The sequence below is a fragment of the Macrobrachium nipponense genome, chromosome 8 (genome assembly GCF_015104395.2).
Source record: "Macrobrachium nipponense isolate FS-2020 chromosome 8, ASM1510439v2, whole genome shotgun sequence".
Lineage (NCBI taxonomy): Eukaryota > Metazoa > Arthropoda > Malacostraca > Decapoda > Palaemonidae > Macrobrachium > Macrobrachium nipponense.
Window position 1 is genome coordinate 45,961,029 of NC_087203.1, and position 24,515 is coordinate 45,985,543.

Here is a 24,515-nt window from a genome sequence, read left to right on the forward strand (position 1 = left end):
CAGACCTCTGAGTCTCAAGTAGACTCTTCTCGGGCTGGTTCTCAGGGATTAATCCTGAGAAAGAGGAGGAGGAGAAAAAAATTAAATTAAATTAAATAAAAAAAATGTAGACTTTATTTACGAAACCTGTCTAATTTAAAAAATTTATGATGTTGTTAATAGAAAAATCTTTACTTTCAGCAAGAATACTATTCATTTTTGAATTGCGTAGATAAATTGATCTTTGTTGGGTCCAATTTGGGCATTCAATAAGTAAATGCTGCACTGTCATGGGTGTTTGACATCTATTACACTTTATTGGGTCAGCATGTGGTGTTGACATCAAGTGACCATGCGAGAATTGTGTATGTCCTATACAGAGCCTTGTTAGGATCACCTCTTTTGATCTTTCTTTTTGTGAGGATGTCCTCCATGCATACCCTTCAGCTTTTATGTTTTTAAGTTTATTTGTTGTTGGCACTAAGGCCCATTCTCTTTTCCAATCCTGGTATATCAATGGTTTAACAGATGTTATCCAGTCTGACACTGGGGCATGTGTAATTGTTGGAGGGATAGTGCAAGCTGATTTGGCAGCTGAGTCTGCATTTTCATTTCCTTTTATTCCTATGTGTGCTGGAATCCAATATATTTCTATTGATAATCCTGATTGGAGGAGTTGGTGATTTTTTATTTGTATTTCCTGCACTATTTGGTTTACTGATTTATACTGTCTTATAGCATCTATAGCGCTACGTGAGTCACTGAAAATAACAGAGACACTTCCTTTTGCCTCAGATATCATATCAAGAGCCATCTGTATGGCTGTGACTTCAGCAGTAAATACTGATGATATTAAAGGTAGGCTTTTTTTTCACTAACATATTTTTCGAATATGCAGATGCTCCTACTCCAACATTATTTTTGTAGCCATCTGTATATACCATGAATTTGTTTCCTTTTCTTCTAATGTGCTCCAAAGTATGTTGGCGATACATTTCTGTACTTATCATTTGCTTTTTAGGTAGGTAAGACAGGAGGTACATAGTATCTTTATTAGTTTTAAAATCCACGGTGTTGGCAATTCAATTGGTGGGTGAAAAATTGGATCTATGTTATGCAAGTTCATTATGTATTTAGCTCTTTTTGGGAAAGAGCTAGTACTATTAACTGCTGTTACTGGATTACAGTTTTGGAAGCAGTCAGCTGCAGGAGACAATCCCGCTTGCAGTGAAAGACCTCTTCGTATTGTTATCAAATTACGGTGATGTTTCAAGGGCACCACACCTGCCTCTACCACAACCGAGCTTGTTGGGGATGATCGGAATGCTCCTGTGTACAATCGCACGCCTTCATGGTGCACTGCATCAAGAGTTTGTAATGCAGATTCCGAGGCGGATGAATATATTGGACAGCAGTAATCTATTATGGATAAGACTGTTGCCTTATACAGTGGGGGATCACTTAATCGCGGATCAGTAATCACGGAATCAGTCATTCACAGGTTTTTTTCTTGGACCGCTTCTCATGCTATATCGCTGGTATGAATCGCACCATCGCGGGACAAACGTGTTGCGTATGCGATATTTATTGGTAGGCTAAACCTCGGCCGTGGTCCGATAATCACCAACATACATGAAACAATTCACATTATGATATTAACTGACAATAAAGATAATGAAACTATTCTCACCTTATATATTATTGGCATATCTTCATAATAAATAGCCTATTCGAGGTATATGTATGACATTCGTTGGTAGGCTAAACCTAGTTGCTGTGTGATAACCACCAACATACATGAACAGATTCACATTATGATATTAACTGACAATAAAGATAATAAAACCATTCTCACGTTATATATTATAGGCATATCTCTGAATTAAGTTCCATTCAGCAACTAAAAACAGTGATAATATTGGTAAAACGACATCAGTTCATTATTTTAAGAATATAAACAAAACCAGAATGCAAATGGTAGATCGCTATGTTCATATCATAATACTATAATACGGTAATAATACGTTATTGTCATGATACAATAAAGTTTTATGCATACTTACCTGGCAGATATATACGGTGTATGGCCCACCCGACCTCCCCTCAGGAGACAGGTGGAAGAGAAAATCTGTCTTAGAAAACGGGAATGATTCCTATTCCCGCCACCAGCGGCAGGGCGGTAGATCACCTGACCTTCCTGTAGTGTGTGCCGCGAAATTCGAATTTCTGTCGGGGACGACGGAGTCTATAGCTAAGTATATATCTGCCAGGTAAGTATGCATAAAACTTTATTGTATCATGACAATAACATTTTTATGCATTCAACTTACCTGTCAGATATATACTTAGCTGATTGGCACCTTTGGCGGAGGGTAAGAGACAGCTAATTTACTGAAATAGACAGGAAACAACATATGTTGTAGGTAATAAAATTAAAAATCTTGATTCCTACCTGTGTTAGCGAAAGACTTCATGGCTACTGCCTAGGAGCCCGTATCGCTTCAAGAGCCTCAGCGAGGTAGTGACCTCATGCTAAGAGTTCTTGATGGTCTGTTACAGGGGTCTTACCCACTTACGCTTCAGAACCTTAGGATCTTTGTCAATGGGGTCCTATCCACTTACATGACAAAACACCTTGCCTATTGGCATGATCATAGAGCACGACACTAATCCCGATCACCTGATCCTAATTGGGGTTAGTACTAAGATTGAAAGGAGTCATCCCCGAACATCCTTTCAAGCAACCCATAACTCAACAACAATATTAAAAGTAATTATTAAAAATATAAAAACAAAATTAAGGATCAGCGTCTGCTCCATTTCCCAGCATAGTATCCGCTGATACAATAATAAGTCCAAGAGAAAAACATTTATCGTATGTTACTCTAACATCCTTTAAATAGTGGGATGCAAATACTGAATTGCACCTCCAATAAGTTGCTGCTAAAATGTTTCTCATGGACATATTCTTCGTAAAAGAAAGGGAAGTTGCTACAGCCCCGGACTTCGTGAGCTTTTACTCTCAGCAGCTTTCAAGAGTTCTCCTGGCAATTCCTGTGAGCTTCGGTAATTACATTTCTGACAAAGAACGCCAGTGCGTTCTTTGACATAGGTCTTTTGGGGTTTCTTACCGAACACCAAAGACTTTGTCGACATCCCTGAAGCTGTGTTTTCTTTTTTAAATAGAATTTTAAGGTCCTGACTGGGCAAAGGGACCGATCCAACTCTCTACCTACCAGAGAAGAGAGTCCCTTGACTTCGAAACTTCTAGGCCAAGGTTTAGAAGGGTTTTCATTCTTTGCAGGAAAAGATCCTGGAAAGAAATAACAGCCGAGTCCTTTTTAAAAACCCACCCCCCGAGAGTCCAAAGCATGCAATTCACTGATCCTCTTAGCAGTTGCGAGAGCCAACAGGAATATGCATTTGCTAGTAAGATCTCTGAATGAGATTTTATCTAGAGGTTCGAACCTGTCATAAGAATTTTAGGACTACGTCCAGGTTCCAACTTGGGGGAATAGACGATCTCAATTTCGTAGTCTCGAAAGACCTGATGAGATCATGAAGATCCTTATTATTCTCGAGATTCAGCCCTCTGTTTCTAAAAACAGCTGAGAGCATGCTCTTATATCCCTTGATAGTGGATACGGCCAATTTGGATTCTTCTCTTAAGAAGAGGAGAAAATCCGCGATTTCGGTTACAGAGGTATTGGAAGAGGACAGCTTCTTCGACCTACACCATCTACGGAAAACTTCCCACTTCGATTGGTAGACCCGCAAGGTAGAGGCTCTGCGGGCTCTAGCAATTGCAGTTGCCACTTTCTTTGAAAAAGCCTCTCGCTCTGACCAGTCTTTCGATAGTCGAAAGGCAGTCAGGGGAGAGACTTTGGATGTTTTTGTGGAACCTCTCGAAGTGGGGTTGTCTGAGCAGATCTGTCCTGTTTGGTAGAGATCTGGGGAAGTCCACCGTCCATTCCAGTACCTCTGTGAACCAGATTTGGGAAGGCCAAAAGGGAGCAATCAGAGTTAGTTTCGTTCCCTCTGATGCCACAAATTTTTCTTAGTACTTCCCCCAGCAATTTGAATGGGGGAAAAAGGCGTGAAGGAAAGGGCGTCTATGCCTGACCAATCCATGAGGAAAGCATCGATCGCCGTGGCTTTGGGATCTTCTTCTAGCGAGCAGAAGTTGTCTATCTTCCTGGAGAGGAACGTGGCAAACAGGTCGATCTGGGGTCTTCCCCAGAGGGACCATATTTGTCTGCAGACTTCTGAGTGGAGCATCCACTCTGTCGGGAGTACCTGGTTCTCTCTGCTCAACCTGTCTGCCCTTAGGTTTTTTACTCCCTGAACAAACCTTGTCCGCAGAATAATGCCCCGTTCCTCTGTCCAAGTTTAATAGACTCTCGCTATTTCTTCAGTGAGAAAGAGTGAGTGCCCCCTTGATTCCGGATGTAAGCCAGAGCTGTGGTATTGTCGGAATTGACTTGAACTACCACTCCTCTGACTTCCGCTTCGAAGTATTCCAGGGCTAGATGAATAGCCAGGAGTTCCTTCGCATTGATGTGCAGAGTAGTCTGTTGTTTGGTCAGGTACCTGACACTTCCTTTGGACCCAGTGTTTGCTCCCCAACCCTGTTTCCGAGGCATCGGAAAACAACACTTGGTGAGGGTTCCGAATCAAGAGGGACACCCCTTCGTTCTTTGCTAATGGGGTTAACCACCACTTCAGGTCAGATTTTATCCCCTGTTGAATGGGAAAAACGTCTGACAAGTCTCCTGTCTTTTGACTCCACATTTGTTTGAGATAAAATTGCAGAGGTCTGAGATTTAATCTCCCTAAGGAAATGAACTGCTCTAACAAGGAAAGGGTGCCCAGCAGACTGAGCCATTCCCTCGCCGAGGTCCATTCTTTCCCTAAGAAGTTCGAGATCTTTTCTAAACCTCGAGCAATTCTCTCTTGAGATGGAAACGCCCGAAAACCCCGAGAATCCATCTGTATCCCCAGATAGACTATGTTCTGTCTGGGGATCAATTGTGATTTCTCGAGGTTCACGAGTAGTCCCAGAGATTTTGTCAAATTCAAAGTCTTCTCCAAGTCCTTCAAGCACTGACGTTCCGATTTTGCTCTTATTAGCCATCGTCCCAGATAAAGGGATATATTTATTCCTTCTAGATGTAGCCATCTCGCAACGTTCATCATTAGCTTCGTGAACACCTGAGGGGCCGTAGACAGGCCGAAGCATAGGGCTCTGAATTGGAATACTTTTCCCTGCATCATGAACCGGAGATATTTCTTCGATGATGGATGCAGGGGAACATGAAAGTAAGCATCTTGTAGATCTAAGGAGACCATCCAATCTCCTGGACGAAGAGCTGCAAGAACCGATTTTGATGTTTCCATAGAGAACTTTGTGTTCTCTACAAATCGGTTCAATGCGCTCACATCGAGGACCGGTCTCCACCCTCCGAGGATTTTAGGAACCAGAAAAAGACGGTTGTAGAATCCTCGGGAATGCGGATCCTGAACCACTTCGATGGCCTCCTTTTGCAACATCTGTTCTACCAGTTGCAATAATGCTTCTTTCTTGGCAGGGTCCCTGTATCGGGCCGACAGTTCCCTCGGTTTCGTTGTCAAGGGAGGCCTGTCTCGAAAGGGGATCATATATCCCTTTGTTACCACTGAAAGGGACCATCTTTCTGCCTGTCTCCGAGTCCATTCTTCGGAAAATTTCCGAAGTCTGGCTCCTACCGGTACTTGAAGGACTGGTGTCTCATTTTGCTTTCTTGATAGGTCTGAATGAAGACCTACCTCTCTTCTGTACTCCTCTCTTCTTAAAGGAGGGTCTGGTCGAGGAGCTCCCTCGGAAGGGCTGTTGAGGAGTACGATTCTCTCTCTTATCAGGCACCGAAGTTCTTGATTTCTTTGCAGATTGGGCCAAGAGATCTTGTGTGGCCTTTTCTGTCAAAGAATGAGAAATGTTCCTTACTAGTTGTTCAGGAAACAATTGGTCGGACAGAGGAGCATAAAGAAGAGATGACCTCTGAATGGGAGTAACTGCTTTCGTCAGAAAGGAGCTAAATAAGACGTCTCTGCTTCAGAATTCCAGTTCCAAACAGTGAGGCCACCTCTCCTGATCCATCTTGAACCGCTTTGTCCATGCAGGACAGTACACTATAGAGGACCTCTGGACTAAGAGATTCATTCTCTTGAGTCTTTTTGGCCAACACCCCAAGGGACCAGTCTAAGAAGTTAAAAACTTCTAAGACCTTTAAACAATTCCCTTGAGGAGATGGTCCAACTCAGAAAGTCCCCCATGGTGATCTTTGCTGATGACAAGGCTTGTCTCCTTGACGAATCCACCAGGTTCGAAAAATCTGCTTCGGCAGTGGTAGGGAGAGCTAGACCCAGTGATTCGCCCGTCTCGTACCAAATTCCCTTCTTTCCTGATAGTCTGGAAGGAGGGCAGGCAAAGACTGTCTTCCCCGCCTTCTCCTTGGATTTAAACCAATTTCCTACGAATCGGAGAGCCTTATTCATGGAAATGGTTGGCTTCATTTTAATGAAAGATGATTGCTTTGGGACCTTAGTACTTGTAAATAAGGACTTTGGAGAAGGAGGAGCAGTCGGGCTTAAAGAGTCCCCAAAAACCTCTTGAAGTAAGAGGGCTGCCAGTGTCTTGTAATCTGACAAGCCTGGAGCGCGAGTGGTCTTCAGAGTCTGAAACTTCTTCCAAATCCAACTCCATTTCCGAAGAGGATTTCTTATTTTCCATAGGAGACAGGTCTCTTGCCGTATCTGCCCACTCTCGCAAGAACAACGAGGCGCCTGTGCGATAACTTGTGTCCCTACGACCCCCCAGATGCTGAAGCCTTGCCGAGGATGGGGGGTGGCTTAGGGTTCAGCAGCTGGCCCCTGATGCCTTGGTGGCAACTGAACGCTTTCTCGCTGGGGCCTTGGTGCCCAGCTTTTGATTCAACGAAATAAGTTCAGCCCTTTTTCTTCTACTAAAAACATTTCATCTTTCTGTTCTTCCTCCCCCTATAAGGTATGGATTCTATGACGACCGACTATTGGCTTGGTTTTGGACATGATTTAGTCTAAATCTTGGGATTTGAAGGAGGGTGAGGATGGACGGCATGCCACCTCACCCGTAGAACTCTAGTACCTGACGTGGTCGAGCGAGGGGAAAAGTTTAATGTCAACCCTACCCTATCCTCAATGCCGGGTCTGATCTCGACGGACATCATGACGGCCTTCGCACTGGGGATAGGGTGTATATCCAGTAATTACCCTAGGACTGACCCTAATAAAAGGGATGACCCGTCCTCTAAGTGTGACTCCATGGTGGGTATGGGAATATCTGGATGAACTATGATTTACGTTTTATGGCAACCCCCCCTATTTCTGTTGACGACCCTATGCTTTCATCAAAGGACTTGTCCTCGGAACCCAAACATCAATTTTCCAGGGTCGGTCCCCAGGATCAGTGTAGTATCCTGGGCCGAATGACAGACGGACACAGTTGACGACCCAAAGCAATGTGAGTCAAATATAATACAGCCAGGAAAAAACTAAACAAAAAGCATCTGGTTCCAGTATTGTCACACTGGAACCATTTGCCATGAAGAAAAATAATAAATATGAAATAGCTCCTGGGGTCTTTGTACCCAATTCCTTTAATAAATACCTTAATTTAAAGCTAGAAGGTGACAGTATAGACATTTTTCAAGTGCATTGGGAGATCATTAAAGTGTGGCAGACAGCCAAAAATAACACCGCAGAATGGAAACATGCTCCTGGTAGAAAGCATTTCCACCCCAGAGGAAAGTATTCAAGTTGATGGGATTGTCGGACCTTGCGGGAGTTACGGTGGAGTGTACTCCCCACTCCAGCCTTAAACTCCAGCAAGGGCTTGATTTATGCCCCTCAGTTGATGGCTTTCTCTGAGGAGAGACTTTTGACAGAATTAAAAAGACCAGGGTGTAATAAAGGTGGACAGGATGACAAAGAAGGTTGATAATAACAGAATACCTCAGCCTACCTTAATATTAACTTTGACACCTTAAGACTTCCGGAATGTGTCTTTGCAGCCTGGTATAGGTTTAAGGTAAAGCAGTTCATCCCGAGACCCAGAAGGTGTTTCCATTGCCAGCATTTTGGACGCACCCTACAATCATGCCGATCCAAATTGCAAGAAAATCCTGCAGTAGTGTCAACTGTGGAGAGGATGAGCATGGAATGTGCACCAGGGAACCTAAATGTGTTCACTGTGGTGAGGGACATGCATCATCGTCTCAGCAGTGTGATATATATTTACTAGAAAAGGAAATACAAGCCATTAGAGTAATAGAAAGAACAACATTTAAGGAAGCACGAGAGAGGGCCAAACGCAAAGATTTGTAAGACCCGGTCAAGTTTTGCTACTGTAGTAGCCAAAAATTAAGAAACCAAAAAGAAAGAGACAAATAAAAAAACCCAACGGTTAGGAGCACAAATGTAGAATCAAATAAAGAATCATTGAAAGAGACAGCTAAACTGAATCATTAGAGTCAATTGATGATGAGAAAGTAAAGACAAGGTTCACTAGAACCAACAAGAAAGGCCCTAGTATGGAATTGGAAAAAATTGAAGTGCCAGTTGAGTATACACCCTCACATCTGCCTCATTGGAGGCAAGGCCAGTGATTGCTGGTCTGGTGCCAGCTTCTGTTGGTGCCAATTCCTCTTTGGAGGACAAACCAGCAGATGCTCGGTCCCCTGGTGCCAGTTCCTCGCTGGTACTTCTGCCTCATTAGAGGCAGAGCTGGCTATGCCAGCAATACAAACACTCTCGAGGTGGTCTCTTTAGAGAACACCTCTGCTTTCTCCGTCTCGACAGAGATGGAGAGCAAAGAAACTAAAAAACCCTTTAGTGTCAAGGACACTGAAGGAAAAGATGTTGGCTCTATGAAGGCAACTCCACCCAAGAGGCCAACAAAGCCTTCCATTAAAATGCCTCCCCCTAGTAGGAAAAGAGCTCTCCCAATCTTGTCAAAAGGAACCATAATATTGGTCCCAAACATAAATAAATTCACTTCCATTATTCAATGGAATTGTCAGGGACTGCGAGCAAAGTATGAGGAAGTCAAGCTTTTGATCTATGAGCACTCCCCTGTAGGGTTATGTTTGCAGGAGACCATGCTAGGTGAATATACACCTTGTCCTAGGGAATATGTTCACTATAGAACTAAATTGATTTAGGGTGGGAAATCATGGTGGATCCCTCATCTACATCCGTCGAGATGTGCCACACTACCAAGTGAAACTAAATACTCCACTTCAAGCTGTGGCTGTAAGAATTGATTTAAGAAGGAAATATACTTTATGTTCCCTTTACATTCCACCCAATAGCCATGTCTCCCAAGAGAACTTGATATACTTGATGGAGCAACTACCAGAGCCATTTCTTCTACTTGGTGACTTCAATAGTAGACATCCATTGTGGGGAGATGTAACATCAAATCAAAAAGGGAATATGATGGCATCTTTAATAGAAACTGAAGATATAGGTCTTCTTAATACTGGAGAACCTACTCATTACCACATTCAGACAGGCACCGTCTCCTGCATCGGACCTTTCAATAATGTAGCTCCAACTGCAGTGTTGATTTTTGTTGGAGAACAAGTGATGACTGGCATACCAGTGACCATTCTCCAATTGTGATTGACACCAATGATGGTCCTACCTATCCCGAGATCACCACGGTGGTGCTTGGAGAAAGCAAATTGGAGAAAATTCAAAGATTTGAGTGAGTTGGAGGGGATGCAAGAGATTTCCAAGTGTAGATGATTGCCATTGATCTACTCAATGGAACATTACATACTGCAGGTCTACACTCAATTCCTCGAACTAAAGGACTATTCAGGAGACGGCCAGTACCATGGTGGTCAGAAGACCTAAGGTTGTTACACCGAGCTACCAGGTCATCATTGACCAGTGCCGTAGACATCGCACCTTGGACAATGTCATAATTTACAAAACAGTGTAGGGCACGATTTCGAAAAGCCATGAAAGCTGCCAGAAGACAAGCATGGGCCGGATATGTATCCTCTATTAACAGCAACACCATCTGTAGCATTTGGAGAAAATAAGAAAATTCAGTAATTTTACACCCATTCCTCCTCCAGTACTTAAATTGAATAATAATCATGTTACTGATGCCACAGAAATTAGTGATATGTTTTCTGAACACTTTGCTCGAGTCTCTGAAAAATCAGATAGTTCCCCAAGGACATCATTTCAGAATGATGGAAGAACAACAGGTACTTCGACTTTTCATCAAAGAAAGCTGAATCATATAATATGCCTTTTTCTGAAAGGGAATTTGACTCTGCTTTAGCTAGGAGCAAGAACACTGCCCCTGGTCCAGATGAGATTCCTTATGAAATGTTTAAACACATTTCAAAGAACACAAAACTTTTTACAATAATATATCAATATAATATGGGATGAAAGCAGCTACCCTAGCATATGGGAAATTAGCTACATGTTACCATTCCCTTAAGCCTGGAAAAGATCCTCTCTCTGCAGCAAGTTACCGCCCCATTGCTTTAACATGTTGTTTATGTAAATTGATGGAAAAAATGGTAAATGTAAGACTGATGTGGTATCTAGAGCACAACAATATTCTAACGCCCTCTCAGTGTGGTTTTCGAAAAATGCACTCCACCCTGGACATCTTACTGCAACTCGAAGCCTCTGTCTGTGAAGCCTTTGCCTCCAAGCAACACCATGTGACAGTGTTTTTTGATATAGAAAAGGCATATGACACTGCTTGGAGACATGGGATTCTGAAGACTATGCATAATAGTGGTCTACGAGGCAAATTACCTTTATTTGTGAAATCCTTTTTACATCGTAGGTATTTTAAAGTTAAAGTTGGCTGTACTTTATCAGAGAAAAAGTGCCAAGAAGAAGGTGTTCCCCAGGGTAGTGTTCTCAGTGTAACACTTTTTGCTCTGGCCATAAACAGTGTTGCAGCTGTCATCCAAGAGTAGGTTTTAAAGACACTGTTTGTGGATGACTTGTCAATATCCTTTGCTGCCACCCGGATGACTGTAGCAGAAAGAAAGCTACAATTAACAATAAATAAAATAGTAAGTTGGGCTGAGAAACAGGGTTTTAAAATCTCTGTAAGCAAGACTACTACTGTCCACTTCTGTCGGATCAGGGAGTGCATCCTGATCCAGACCTCTATTTGTATGGCCGTAGAATCCCATGTGTAGAACAAGCACGCTTCTTAGGCCTAGTTTTTGACAGTAGGTTGACTTGGGTCCCCCATATTAAACATATAAAAGCAAAGAGCCTGAACTCTTACACATCTTGAAGGTGCTTTCTCACACCAGTTGGGGAGCTGATAGAAATCTGTTACTAAAGCTTCATAAATCCCTAATCTTGTCAAAGCTGTCATATGGTTGTGAAGTTTATTCTTCAGCCTCCTCATCTAACTTGAGATTTTAAGATTCGGTGCATCATTCAGGTATTCGTATAGCCACAGGAGCTTTCCGGTCGTCACCAATACCTAGTATGCTAGTGATGCAGGAGAGATGCCCTTGAACTCTATCGCCAGTCATCATTACTTCGGTACTGGTTTAGAGGTGCAAAGGACTCCCCAAATCTCTGGCATTTGCTGTTGGCAAGTAGAAAATTTTTTTAATTTTTAAGGTTTTTTTATGAAAGGTCCATCCAAGGTATCCCACTCCTTTTAGCTATAGAATTAAAAATATTTTAGAGGATACGAATATTAAAAAATTTCCCATTATACCCCTTTGTGTATCCCAGTACTCCTGTCTGGAGGTTACCTGATGTGAAATTCTGCAGGTACTTCAGTGGAGCAAAGAAAGAGGGATAAATCTGATGAGGAAATGAGGTCCATATTTTAGAGATGTCAGAGCATGTAGATACAAGTTTTATATTTACTGATGGCTCTAAGTCCAATGCTGGCGTTGGATATGGGGTTTTTAGCGAATCTTTTAACCGAAGAGGTGCACTTCCTTCTGTTGCCTCAAACTTTACAGCTGAATTGTATGGCATCCTAATAGCACTGGAACATATTACACACTCCCAGTTTGTAGCTATACAATATTTTGTGACTCCAAAAGTGCCCTACAGTCCCTGGAAGTCTTTAATACTGATCATCCCTTGGTGTTGAAGATCTTGCAGTGGATTTTTTTGCACCAAAATAGAGGCAGCATTGTTTCATTTTGTTGGGTTCCCGCCCATGTCTGTGAAACATATCGGGAAACGAAGAGGCAAGACAAAAGCTAGGCCAAAATCAGCAGCGCAAACTTTGGTACCGAGAAAATGCCCTGTTCCATATCGAGATACATTCTATGATATATGGAAATCCATCCAGCAGTTATGGGTACTTCAGTGGGACAGAGTAGGCCCCAATAAAATGAAAGAAATTTACTAGTCAGACACACCCTTGGAAATATGACCTAATACCAAGGAAGTGGGAGATTGTATTGTGTAGATTACGTATTGGCCATACGCGTTTAACTCATGGCTATCTGATGGATGGGGAGAATGAGCCCTTCTGTGACGATTGCTTAGTTCCACTAACCGTTGTAGGCATTTGCTGGTTGAGTGTCCCAGTCTGGTGGAACTTAGGAATCGTTTTTTTAGGTTATAGCAGTGGAGCAGGGGGTAATTATAGCATGGCAAACTGTTGGGAGAAAGCGCATGTATTAATAACATTATCTCTTTTTATCAAGAAGCTGGTCTTCTCAAATATATCTGACAGCTGTGCTGTCTTAGTATATACATTTTTTTCTTTTTAATAGTTTTACTGTTATGTGATCAATCACAATTCTTTTTATCGTAATATTATTTATATTTTTATCAGAAATTTATTTATTTTTTAAAATCAAATTATATATCTCTCATAAAGATAGTTATTTTGAATGTTGTATAATATATTATAAAAGTTAAAAGATCACATTTAGTATTCGGCGTCGGTGACCCTGGTAGTTGTGACGCCAGATAACTCTCAATCAATCAATCAATTGTGTCCCTACGAGAGATAGGTTGATCCTGCAAGACGACCTTATCCTTCTCCTGGCAAGGGTGACGGCCGCCTGTGCGACACCTTTCTCTCCTGTCAGAGGAAGGATGTCCTCTCCTATCGCTTTCGCCGGAACCACCTATATCCTGACAAGGGCTACGGCCGCCCGTGCGACACCTAGTTTCCCTGTCAGGTAAAGGTTTATCCTTCCGAAAGCTAGACAAATCCTCCTGGCTTAATTGTCTTTTGGAAGAAGTCCGTCTCTTAGATGTCACTTGTGGCTCCTTGCGCCAGGCTGGCGCTTCTGGCGCATGCGCCAGGATGGAGCTTCTAGCGCATTGCGCCAGGCTGGCGCTTCTGGCTCTTCTGAATCGTAAAGAGCTTCTAGCGCATCTGGCGCATTCTTCGTTCTCATCCTAGTAGAATCCGAAACTTTCGTTATTTCTTTCCTTCCCTTCGTTTTCTTTATCGGAAGGAAAGAGTCCTTTTTTCTGGGAGTCTCCTTCTTAAAAACTCCTAAATGTACAGGAGCAGCGGAAAGCTGCTCCTGTACATTTAGGAGAATCTTCGCCGCAGCATTCTCTTTCTCCTTTCCTGATTCAGGTGAGGGAGGTCTAGAAGAGGAAGGAGACTCCGATTTACGTTTCGGAACTAATTTTCTTTTCTTCCTTTCACATGGAGATCCATCGGAGAAAAGCTCAGGGCTTGAATTCAAAGTTGGAGCCTTCCAACTCCTCTTTAAGGGGCGTGACAGTTCATCAGAGCTCCAGCCCCTTACATTAGGTGAAGGGCCTGTGAGCTTGGAAGAGGTCTAACCTGGGAGCGAGATGAAGCCGATCAGACGCACCCTCCACTGCACTAGGGACACTTAAATCACTATCACTGTGCTTACCTTGTAACGTCAGCATTTTACGTTCCATCCTTTGTAGTGCAGCTTTAAGATCTGCAATTTCCATTGCTGGATTTGCAGTCTTAGTACTAGAGGAAGAAGATACAGGTTTAGGGTTAGGTGTTAATTTAATAGGCTCGTTAGAGCGAGACCTACTTACGCTTCTAGAGGAAGCCTTCCTAGCCCTATCCATCTCCAATTTCCTTAAATAGGAATTTAAATTCTTCCATTCTTCCTCATTCAAACCAACACATTCATCACAGGTGTTAGATATAGAGCATTCATTCGTTCTACACCCCTTACAAACTGTGTGAGGATCTACCGAAGCTTTCGGTAGCCTCACCATGCATCCCTCATTTACACACTGTCTTCTAACCGTAAAGCTAGAATCCGACATTGTGAGAAAAATCCAAAAACCAAGTCCAAATAACGTTCCACGAAAGAGTATGCCAAACCAAAGATCCAATACGTCACCAAAATACCAGCATTGAAGATCAATAGCGATGAAAAAAAACAAGAAAATCAAATCAGGAGTAATAAACAACACATGTTGCTGTCATGGCCCGATAGAGAAAATCTGTATTAGAAAACGGGAATGATTCCTATTCCCGCCACCAGCGGCGGGGCGGAGGTAATCACCTGACCTACCTGTAAGAGTGTGCCGCGAAATTCGAATTTCTATCGGGGACGACGGAGTCTATAGCTAAGTATATATCTGACAGGTAAGTTGAATGCATAAAAACATGCAATATAATTAGACACAGTAAAACAACAGTTTTATTAAAATTATCATTCTTCTCAATACACAACTAGTTATTATTCAACTTTTGCTAATGGATATCTGTCAATCTTACATCAAAATCAGGCAACAGTGAGTCTCTCTCTCTCTCTCTCTCTCTCTCTAGAAACAGCTGATTGCTGACGTCATCTGCCATAACTATCAAGCGTTTATAGAGTTGTGTTTAAGTTATCACTGCCGATATTCAAAGGTTAAAATAAAATACATTTTTACTCATTCTTCATGTAATGGAGATCTGAAGAAAGAATATCTCTCTCTCTCTCTCTCTCTCTCCAACGAAGTGTAAACGAAATCTCTCTCTCTATCTCTCTCGGCGACGAGGCGTAAACGAAATACGTAAAACCATTTCTTTACCTTCGTGGAATAATTTCATATCAGTGAAATCAACTTTTATCTATGCAAAGCCAGCCAGCTGACAAAATGTACATACGTATATGAAAATCAAATTATGGTATCATTCACAGCAAGATTATCTTTCGAAATTGTAATAGTACTAATCATGGTAGTAATAATGTTTGGGAATACGCATACGTAACATTCATTTTCAATACACATTATCATTGTTATTCTGGTAGTAAATAATAGTTTAGAATGATCATACATACTCTGGATTGTCAGGGGTTTGTGGCACGATGAAACAAACAAAATAAAGTTTTCTTTTTAGGCTATGTGTTTAGAAAAACATGAATAGAATCGACTTTGCGACTTAGTTTATTTTGATATTTTTAATGATACAATTTTGTACTACTAACACGGATCTGTTGAGTCCAGTGTTACCAATTTTGCATTTTTAATGCTAGCTTTCATTTTCTTGAGGTGATTAGCAAGAAAATTTTCAATATAGCATCTGGCAGGAAAACTTACATTTGTTTTCAAATGCATCTAGCATACATATTTTGACATCAAAACTTTGTAATGTTAAGTTTAATATTTCTTTTATTCTACTATGCCCGATATATCATGTAAGAAAAAGAACAAAATCTTGCAAAACCATCTGCATGAATTGAACAGAAAAGGTTTCGAAATGATTAAGAATCATGCAACATAATGTACAAGTACACTGTGTATGTTAAAAACATGTTTGAATCGAAAAAGAGAGCAATCGGTTGAAATTGGCTGTGTGGCATTGTTGTTGTGTATGATGTGAATTTTTTAGCATGTTATGGAGAAAAATCTAGTAAGAACTTGCCATTCCCATTTGGCAACACTGGCCTAACCACGTTTTGTTTATGTTGTTATTGAAGTCGTGTTCGCCGCGTTCTTTAAATTGTACCCTTATAAAAGAGTTATTTATGTGGCATCCAAAAGCCCCGATTCTTTTACTCTTATGGGAAAGAGGCCTAAACGTCTGATGAAGGTTATTACGTGTAATATATTAACATGTGTTGTGAAGAAAAGAGGCCCACATGAGCATGCATATGTAGGCTTCTAACTGTAATCCATAGGCTAGTAGGCTACATATGTACAGTAACACTATACTACATATATTTTTAAGGCTAATGTTGTAAAATAACCTTGAAACTATCTTGAATTTAGTTTAAGGTGATAGTTGAAGTCATATTTGGTGTTTGAACTAAAGTAGGCAGTTATAAACATTGGAATAATGGTCTTGGGTGGGTTAACTATTAAAGTAGGCAGTTTTTAGCAATTTTTAAGGGGGGTACCAGGATAACACGGGTATTTACTTATCACGGGATATTCTGGGCCCTATCACCCGCGATTATCAAGGCCTTACTGTATATCATTAATAAAATGTTTCGCTTTGCTCCCCAATTAGTGCGTGATAACTTTTTCAATATGGCAAGGGCTTTGATGCCCTTGGCTTTTAATGTATTTGATGTGCTCTTTCCAAATTAAATGTTGATCAAATATCACTCCTAGATATTTGATTTTTGTGCAAAATTGTATTTCAGTGCTATAAAGGTGAAGTTTGATTGTTTGGTTCTTCAGCCATCTGTCTTTATAGAAGATGATTGCTTTTGTTTTAACAGCTGAAAATCACAATTTGTCTAAAATTGGATTTTTCTTAACTATACAAACCTGAGGTCCTTTAACAATAGGAAGTTAATCAGCGCAAAGTTGGAGCGGTCGTAAGCTTAGAACAAGGAATTCGGTAGTTAAATGCTTGTCCGGTAGTCAGGAGTCCCGCCCGACCGAGAGGTGAAAGAGTCACTTTGCTTTAGGCCCAGGAAAACAGAGTGAGGGGTGGCATGAGGTGGGACTATGTGTAAAGGACCTCTGGTTTGTATAGTAAAGAAAAATACAATTTTCAACAAATTGTGATTTGTTCCGATACGTATACAAACCATCAGTCCTTTAACAATAGGAAGACTCACTTATTGGTGGGTGGAATCTGAGTCTTATGAACAGACTGGTGTTCGTCCGACCTTGGTTCCCTCCCTAGTCGTAAGAGCAGAGGGAGGGAACCTAGCCTCTGTCCAGCTGATCGGGGTGTGCACCGCGGGGTCAGTGGCCAGACCTCTGGACCAAATTCATAAGAGGGAGGCAAGCGTGTCTATTAGCTATCGGTACTGATTGTGTGGGGTGCGGACGTGTTGGAGGTCTCTCTCGCGTTTCTTCACAGAAAAGAAGGGTTTTTCGCCATTGGTGACTATACCTCTTATAGTAAGCAATGTGTTAATAGTGTCTCCACGTAATACCCGGCGTGTAAGCCGGAGTGCTGTGCAACGGCAGATATTCTAATATTCTTTCTGCTCCAATCAGTGCCTTAGAAATCTTTCAAATCACAGCTTCTCGAGGCCTATTGGTCCTGGGAAATGGGTAAAAGAATGCAGTGTATGTGTTAGTGCTTGACCCCTCCTTTACCGCAAAAATGTCACCCGACCAACCTCCAACCGTTGCGCAAGTGACCCTGGCACCTGGCACCTACCGGTGCCTGTGCCCCATACACAAGTTCCGTACTCGCGAACAATTGTCTTTTCTTTATTCAATACCAATCGAACCGTTCCGACGTCGAGTCCGCTATACAATCTGTCAGCGATGCCTTCTCCGATGGGGATATCAACGTTGCATATACGAAATGCAAAGATCTGATGCCAGAGAGCATTCTCAAGGAGCGATCCGCGAAGAACTTGTCCTCTCACAAAAAAATATCGTATATCACTAAGTGGCTAAGGACCTGCTCGGTGGAAATATACGCCGATGACCCTTACAACCTGCCTCCAAAGGGCCCTGCTGACCTAAGCCTACCTGTGGTGTACCACACTGCAGAAAATGCCTTCAAAACAGCAAAATCTCTCTCAGAAATAATTGGAAAAAACTCTGAAAAAATTGAGGAGACAAATGATAATTTATCAAGAATCTGGGACGTGATCAAAGGACTACAGGAATCCATAATCAGCCTTAAAAAGGTGGAATCAAATAACCTCACACGGATCTGGGATGCGATCAAAGGAGTGCAGGGATCGATAGACAATCGCACAGATAGCCACCAGACTACTACGAATGCGGCATCCAGTTTTTCCTCGCCTCCCAGCAACACGGAAGTGCCTTGTTCCGAGGGGACTGTTGACCCCCAAACCTCTTCTCCCTCCCCAGTGCCTCCGGTGGAAGATATATCCCCGGTGATGATTACTAGCCCTCGTAATCCTCCCCACCCTATCTCCCCCCTCAACCCCCCATCGTAGATGCAGATGAAACGATCATGAGGGGTCTGGCGGCATGCGATACAACAAGCAGAAAGAAGAGAAGAACCTCCCGTTTGGCCGCTGGACCGGAGCCCAACATTCGTGTTTCACCTCGACCTACACCTGAGAAGAGATACCACGTAGTAATTCACAATCTACGCTCATCGGTGACGCTGGATGCCATAGTGGAGAGAGTCAAGTTTCTCACTGGCTCTGACCCACTCATCTCTCACGAACTCCCATGCAGGATTAAACATAAAGTGGCTTACAGGATTACCTGCCTATTTCAACACCTCGACGTTCTTAAAGGCGAGAATTTCGGTCCTAATATATTAGTATTATAATAAATAAAAAATATAAAATTTGTCAAGATACAAACTAATCGGATCAACCACCCCCAGGGGAACTTACTGACACTCCAACCAGGGTCATTTCACCGCAAGTGCCAGTCAACCCCCCACGGCGAGTGACTGCCCACTCCCCCTGGCTAACCCCCCATCCACCCAAATGATCAGCGCATTCATCTCCCATCTTCGTGAGTAGCCATGGATACATTAAACATAATCTCTTGGAATATCTTTGGCCTCAAGCGGAACATTCCTCTTCTAAACATGTTCTGCAAAAACTTCAAAGGCATTATTGCACTGCAAGAAACGCTCCTCTGGCCACATGACCTTGCCATATGCGATTCAATTCATGAAGACTACAGAACCTCTCGACTTCATCGATGCAAGTTACAGATCAAATCCTAGCCGGTCGCCCGAAAGGAGGCCTTTCTTTCCTGTGGCACAAATCGTTAGACAATACGATAAAGGTGATGACCTACAGGAGTGACAGATTGCTGGGGCTTCAAGTGACAGTAGGGAACTCGATTATCCTAATTATTAATGTTTATATGCCATGGGAAAATAACAATAATTTTGATCATTACTGCATGATCCTAGGGGAATTACACAGTATTATTCATGATTCTCCTGCTGATCGATCATATTTGTATAATCGGGGACCTTAATTCTCACCCCACAAAACAATTTTATAATGAACTTACTCGCTTCTGTCAAAATCATGCTCTCCAAATTAGCGATGTAATGCTCCTCCCTCCCTCCTCTTATTCATATGTACATAATAGAGCGGACGCTATTACAACTTCCTGGCTGGACCACTGTATCACATCTCTCCACAACTTCATGATTCTATTATGACCTGCAATATTCGCTATGATCTTGCAACGGGCTACGGTCACCTCCCATTACAGGTGTCATTCAGTACCCCAACCTCCCCTACCGTGAGACTTTAGGGCGACCACGGAAACCAGGTTGCGGTCAATAGTTCAACCGGCAGACGCCTTACTTTGTACTAACACAAATTGTAGAAATGACCACCACAAGAGGGATCTGAATGAATTCTATTCGAACATAATCTCCGCTTTGCTTGCTTCGGGCAGGACTGCCTACAGATTTCGTCAAGGTAATTCTCGTAATATACCTGGATGGAATGACTTGGTTAAAGATCTGTATACATACTCACGAGAAATGTTTTTACTGTGGAGGCAAAATGGTAGCCTCAGGGAAGGACACACTGCATTGCTAATGAGACAGGCGAGAGCACAGTTCAAACTTGCTCTTAAGTACTGCAGGTTAAATGAAAAACAACTAAGAGCCGATGCAATGTCTAGAAACTTAGAATCTGGTGATTATCCTCGTCTTTGGAAAGATATCCAGTCTTTAAATCCCAAAACTAAAAAGATATCACAGAGAGTAGGGGAAGCAGTCGGAGACGAAGCTATTGCAAGTATGTGGGGCGATCACTTCAACAATATCCTGAATTGCATAAATGATCAAGATTCCCGAAGGGATGTAGATAACCTCCTTACTGACAACATTCAATTTCATTTTGCAGACCGTATTACGCCAGGTAACATCAGCGATGCCATAAACAGCCTACCTAATAATAAATCGCCCGGCTGTGATGGTCTTCCTGCAGAGGCCTTCAAACTCTGCCATCCGATAATTTACATTTTGCTAGCTGCCCTATTCAATGAGTGCATAATTTACCGGTTTCTTCCAGACTCCCTACTCTTAGTTCACTTGATACCATTAATCAAAAACAAGCTAAAGGATGCAGCTGACCCTGGCAACTACCGGCCGATTGCAATCACAACGATCGCATCGAAGATACTTGAGTCTGTTCTTCTAGTTAGACTTCTCCCCTTTCTACACACCACTGACAACCAGTTCGGGTTTAAAGCAAACCACTCAACCGACACCTGCATCTACATACTGAAAGAATTGCTTAATTACTACCTATCATCAGCCTCTCCTATTTTCCTTTGTTTTGTAGATGTGAGAAAAGCATTTGACAGAGTAAACTACCTGAAGCTCTTCCTGAAGCTGCATAAAAGGGGCACACCCCTGTACCTAATTGGCATTTTACATTACTGGTTCTCCACAGCAATTTTGTGTTAAATGGGGTAATGTGTTATCTTACACCTTCGGCTCCCTAAACGGGCTCCGGCAAGGGGGCATTCTCTCTCCTTACCTGTTTAATACGTACACAGATGACTTGAATGTCAAACTGAACTCGCTCCCAATCGGATGCACCGTCAATGAAACAACTATAAACAACCTCTGTTACGCCGACGATATGGTTCCGATTTCCCCATCAGTGCAAGGTCTCCAACGACTCATCGACACCTGCCGCCAATATGCAGAGGAATTTTGATATAATCTACAACAAAACCAAGACCCAGTGCCATGTCGCTGCTCCCGAGATCGCTTAAGCATATTGCAGAACCTCAAATTTTCCTCGGAAACCATCGGCTGGAATTTGTGCATGAATTTCCGTATTTGGGTCGCATTATCACGACGACCTAAAAGATACGGCAGACATTGAACAGAGGCGTCGTAAACTATGTGCAGCTGGCAACATGATTGCAAGGAGGTTTGCCTTCTGTCACCGAGACGTGAAACTGCTGCTATTCCGCTCGTACTGCTACAGTATCTATGGGTGTTCCCTCTGGACGAACTATACCAGAGAGACCATGAGACGCATCACTGTTGTGCACAATGACATTCTGAGACGCCTCACAAACACTCCCCGCTACCACTCAGATGTTCATTGAAAACCACCTGGACAATTTAAAAATCATTGTTAGGCGAACAATGTCCAGTCTGGTAACCCGAGTGAGAAACAGCAGCAACTCGCTCATACAAAGCATCCTAAGGAGTGAAGCAAGAAGATCTAAATTGTGGGAAAGATGGGAAAATGAGGCCTTTGTCCCCTAAAGGACTTAATCTCTGTATTGGCAAGATGTCATCTGCAGTTTTTGTCATTATTACATTTATTGCTGATATTTTAATTTTTCATTATTACTGTGATTCCTATCAAGTTAAAGTTTTATTTACATTTAATTTATGTATTAAGCCCTCTGGACCTGACTACTGTAACCACCTAAGGTCTCTAGTTGAAATTTGAGTTATATAATAGTGCACAACTGTTAGTAGTGCAATGCATATTTTTTTTCTCACCAATATTATTACTGTTATTACCAGTATGATGATTACTAGCTTTTATGCTACCTCAGCTATATTATGGATAAGTGCCGATTATTAATTTTCTTTTTCTATTTTATCATATCTCATGTATCTAGATTGTGTATGTTACTGTCTGTATCTTGTATACTCAATGTATATGGCCCCGAGCTGAAATAAAACATATTATTATTATTATTATTATTATTATTATGAATAGCAAGCAAGAACTAGTTCCTACTTCAAGAGCCAATATGAAGTTATGGGTTTGTCTCTTGTTGGCATCCACTTCCCCCCTTGTTAGGGGAGTGGTGGATAACTGCTCCTATCCCTACAGAAAGGGATAGGATGGAGCTCGGTCGCGTAGCTTACCTGCACCTGCCTCCTGTCCAGCGTAGTGACGACCGCGGCCCTCTGTCCACAGGTAGAGGAGAGAAAAGAGGAGGAAGAGAAGCCAGTCATACTCTCTTTCACTTGTCCATTCATGCAGTCACACAAGGATGCGATGCTGTTCTGTCCGCTTGGGAGCTGGGTAAGCTACACAACCTGTTGAGCAGCCACCACGGGTCCCAAGGAAAAGGTGTCCAAGGACCTGTGGGCAATATCCTGAAGGTAGAAGGAGGTAAAGATGGTCTAGTTGGCCCAAACCCCTGCCTTCAGAACCTGCGCCATAGAGAAGTTCTTGCGGAACGCAAGGGTTGGACCAATACCTCTGACTTCGTGGGCTTTGGACGAAGGGTACATGTGTCGTCACTACCATCAGCGTCGTACGCCCTCCTGATCACCTCACAAAGCCAGAAAGAAAGTGTTCTTGGATATCTCTCTCTTGGTAACCCTGGTGCTAACGAAGAGGCGTCGACACTCAGGCCTGAGAAGCCGAGTTCTCTTTAGATAGCACTGTAGCGCCCTAACAGGACAAAGCAGCATCTCATCCGCATCGCATCATTATCGGTGAAGTCCTTCAGGGAGGGGATCGTGAATGACTCGAACCGGTCGTCAGGGACCGAAGGGTTCTGAGTCTTCACTACGAAGTCAAGGACGAAATAGAGCGTCACAGATCCCCATCCCCTCGAATGCTTTACAACGAAGGAAAGACCATGAAGTTCCCCTACTCTCTTCGCCGATGCCAGGGCCAGCAGGAAGAGGGTCTTGAGGGTCAGATCCCTGTCTGACGACTCTCGGAGGGGCTCGAAGGGTCTTCGAGTCAAACTCCTAAGGACGAGAGTCACATCCCTACCCGGGGTCCTGAGTTCCCAAGGTGGGCAAGACCTCTCGAAGCTCTTCATAAGGAGGGAGATCTCGAAGGAGGAGGAGATATTCACTTCCCGCAGTTTAAGGACTAGGGCCAGGGCAGCTCTGTATCCTTTAACTGCGGAGACGGAGATGAGCTTCTCTCGGTGAAAGAAAACAAGGAAATCCAGTACCTGCTGAAGAGTGGCTCTGAGAGGAGAGATACCCCGTCCACGACACCAACCACTTCCCCTGGTACACAGCTTGCAGAGCTGTCTGAGGTATCCAGCCATCTCTGTTGCTGCTCAGCGAGAAAAGCCTCTCGCTCGCTAGAGATGGTGGATAACAGCCAGCCATGAAGAGACGGACCGAACCGATCGGTGGTACTGTTCCACATGTGGTTGGCACAGGAAGTTGTGCCAGGGGGGAAGCTCTCTCGGTGCTTCGCCAGAGCCTGCAGGTCCGGGTGCCAAACGGCCTGGGGCCATTTGGGTGCCGCCAAAATCATCCGAAGATTTGTGGTGACCAGTACCCTGCTGATCACCTTGTGAATCAGACAGAACGGGGGGAAAGGCGTAAACGTAGAGGTTGTCCCATGGACGTTGAAGAGCGTCCTCTGCAGCTGCCCATGGGAACGGCACAACTGAGTAGAAAAATGATATTGTTATGATGCAATAAAGTTTTGTACATACTTACCCGGCAGATATATACTTAGCTATAGTCTCCGACATCCCTGACAGAATTTCAAATTTCACAGCAAACGCTACAGGTAGGTCAGGTGATCTACCCTCCCGCCGCTGGGTGGCGGGACTAGGAACCATTCTCGTTTTCTAATCGGATTTTCTCTCCCACCTGTCTCCTGAGGGGAGGCTGGGCGGGCCATTAATCGTATATATATCTGCCGGGTAAGTATGCACAAAACTATTGTATCATAACAATATCATTTTTGTACATGCAACTTCCCCGGCAGATATATACTTAGCTGACTGGCACCCTTGGTGGAGAGTAAGAGACTGCTAAATAAATATATAAAAACAGGAAACAACATATGTTGTAGGTTATAAAAAACCTTGGTTCTTACCTGATTGGGCAGAAGGCTTCATGGATACTGTCTGAGTCTGCTTTGCCTCAAGAGCTTCAGTAGCGACCTATGACTGAGAGCTCTTCTGGATCTTGTCAATGGGGGCTTACCCACTTACATGACAGAACCTTTTTTGGATCTTGTCAATGGGGGCTAACCCACTTACATGACAGAACCTATACCTCCAGCAATTTCAAGGAGCACAAAACCAATCCCGACCACCTGACCAATTCTAACCCGTGTTAGAACTAACAATTGAAAGGGGGTAGAACCTAACCCCTCTTCCAAACAACCATAAAAACACAATTCCAACTTAAA

The 24,515-nt window shown here is 42.9% G+C and overlaps 1 protein-coding gene across 5 annotated transcripts in view; it reads right to left on the minus strand.

Moving 5' to 3' along the window:
• The window catches only part of LOC135222741 (tyrosyl-DNA phosphodiesterase 2-like), a 97,367-nt gene that overhangs the window by 16,060 nt on the left and 56,792 nt on the right, over positions 1–24,515 (minus strand). The gene's annotated exons all lie outside the window — the stretch shown is intronic.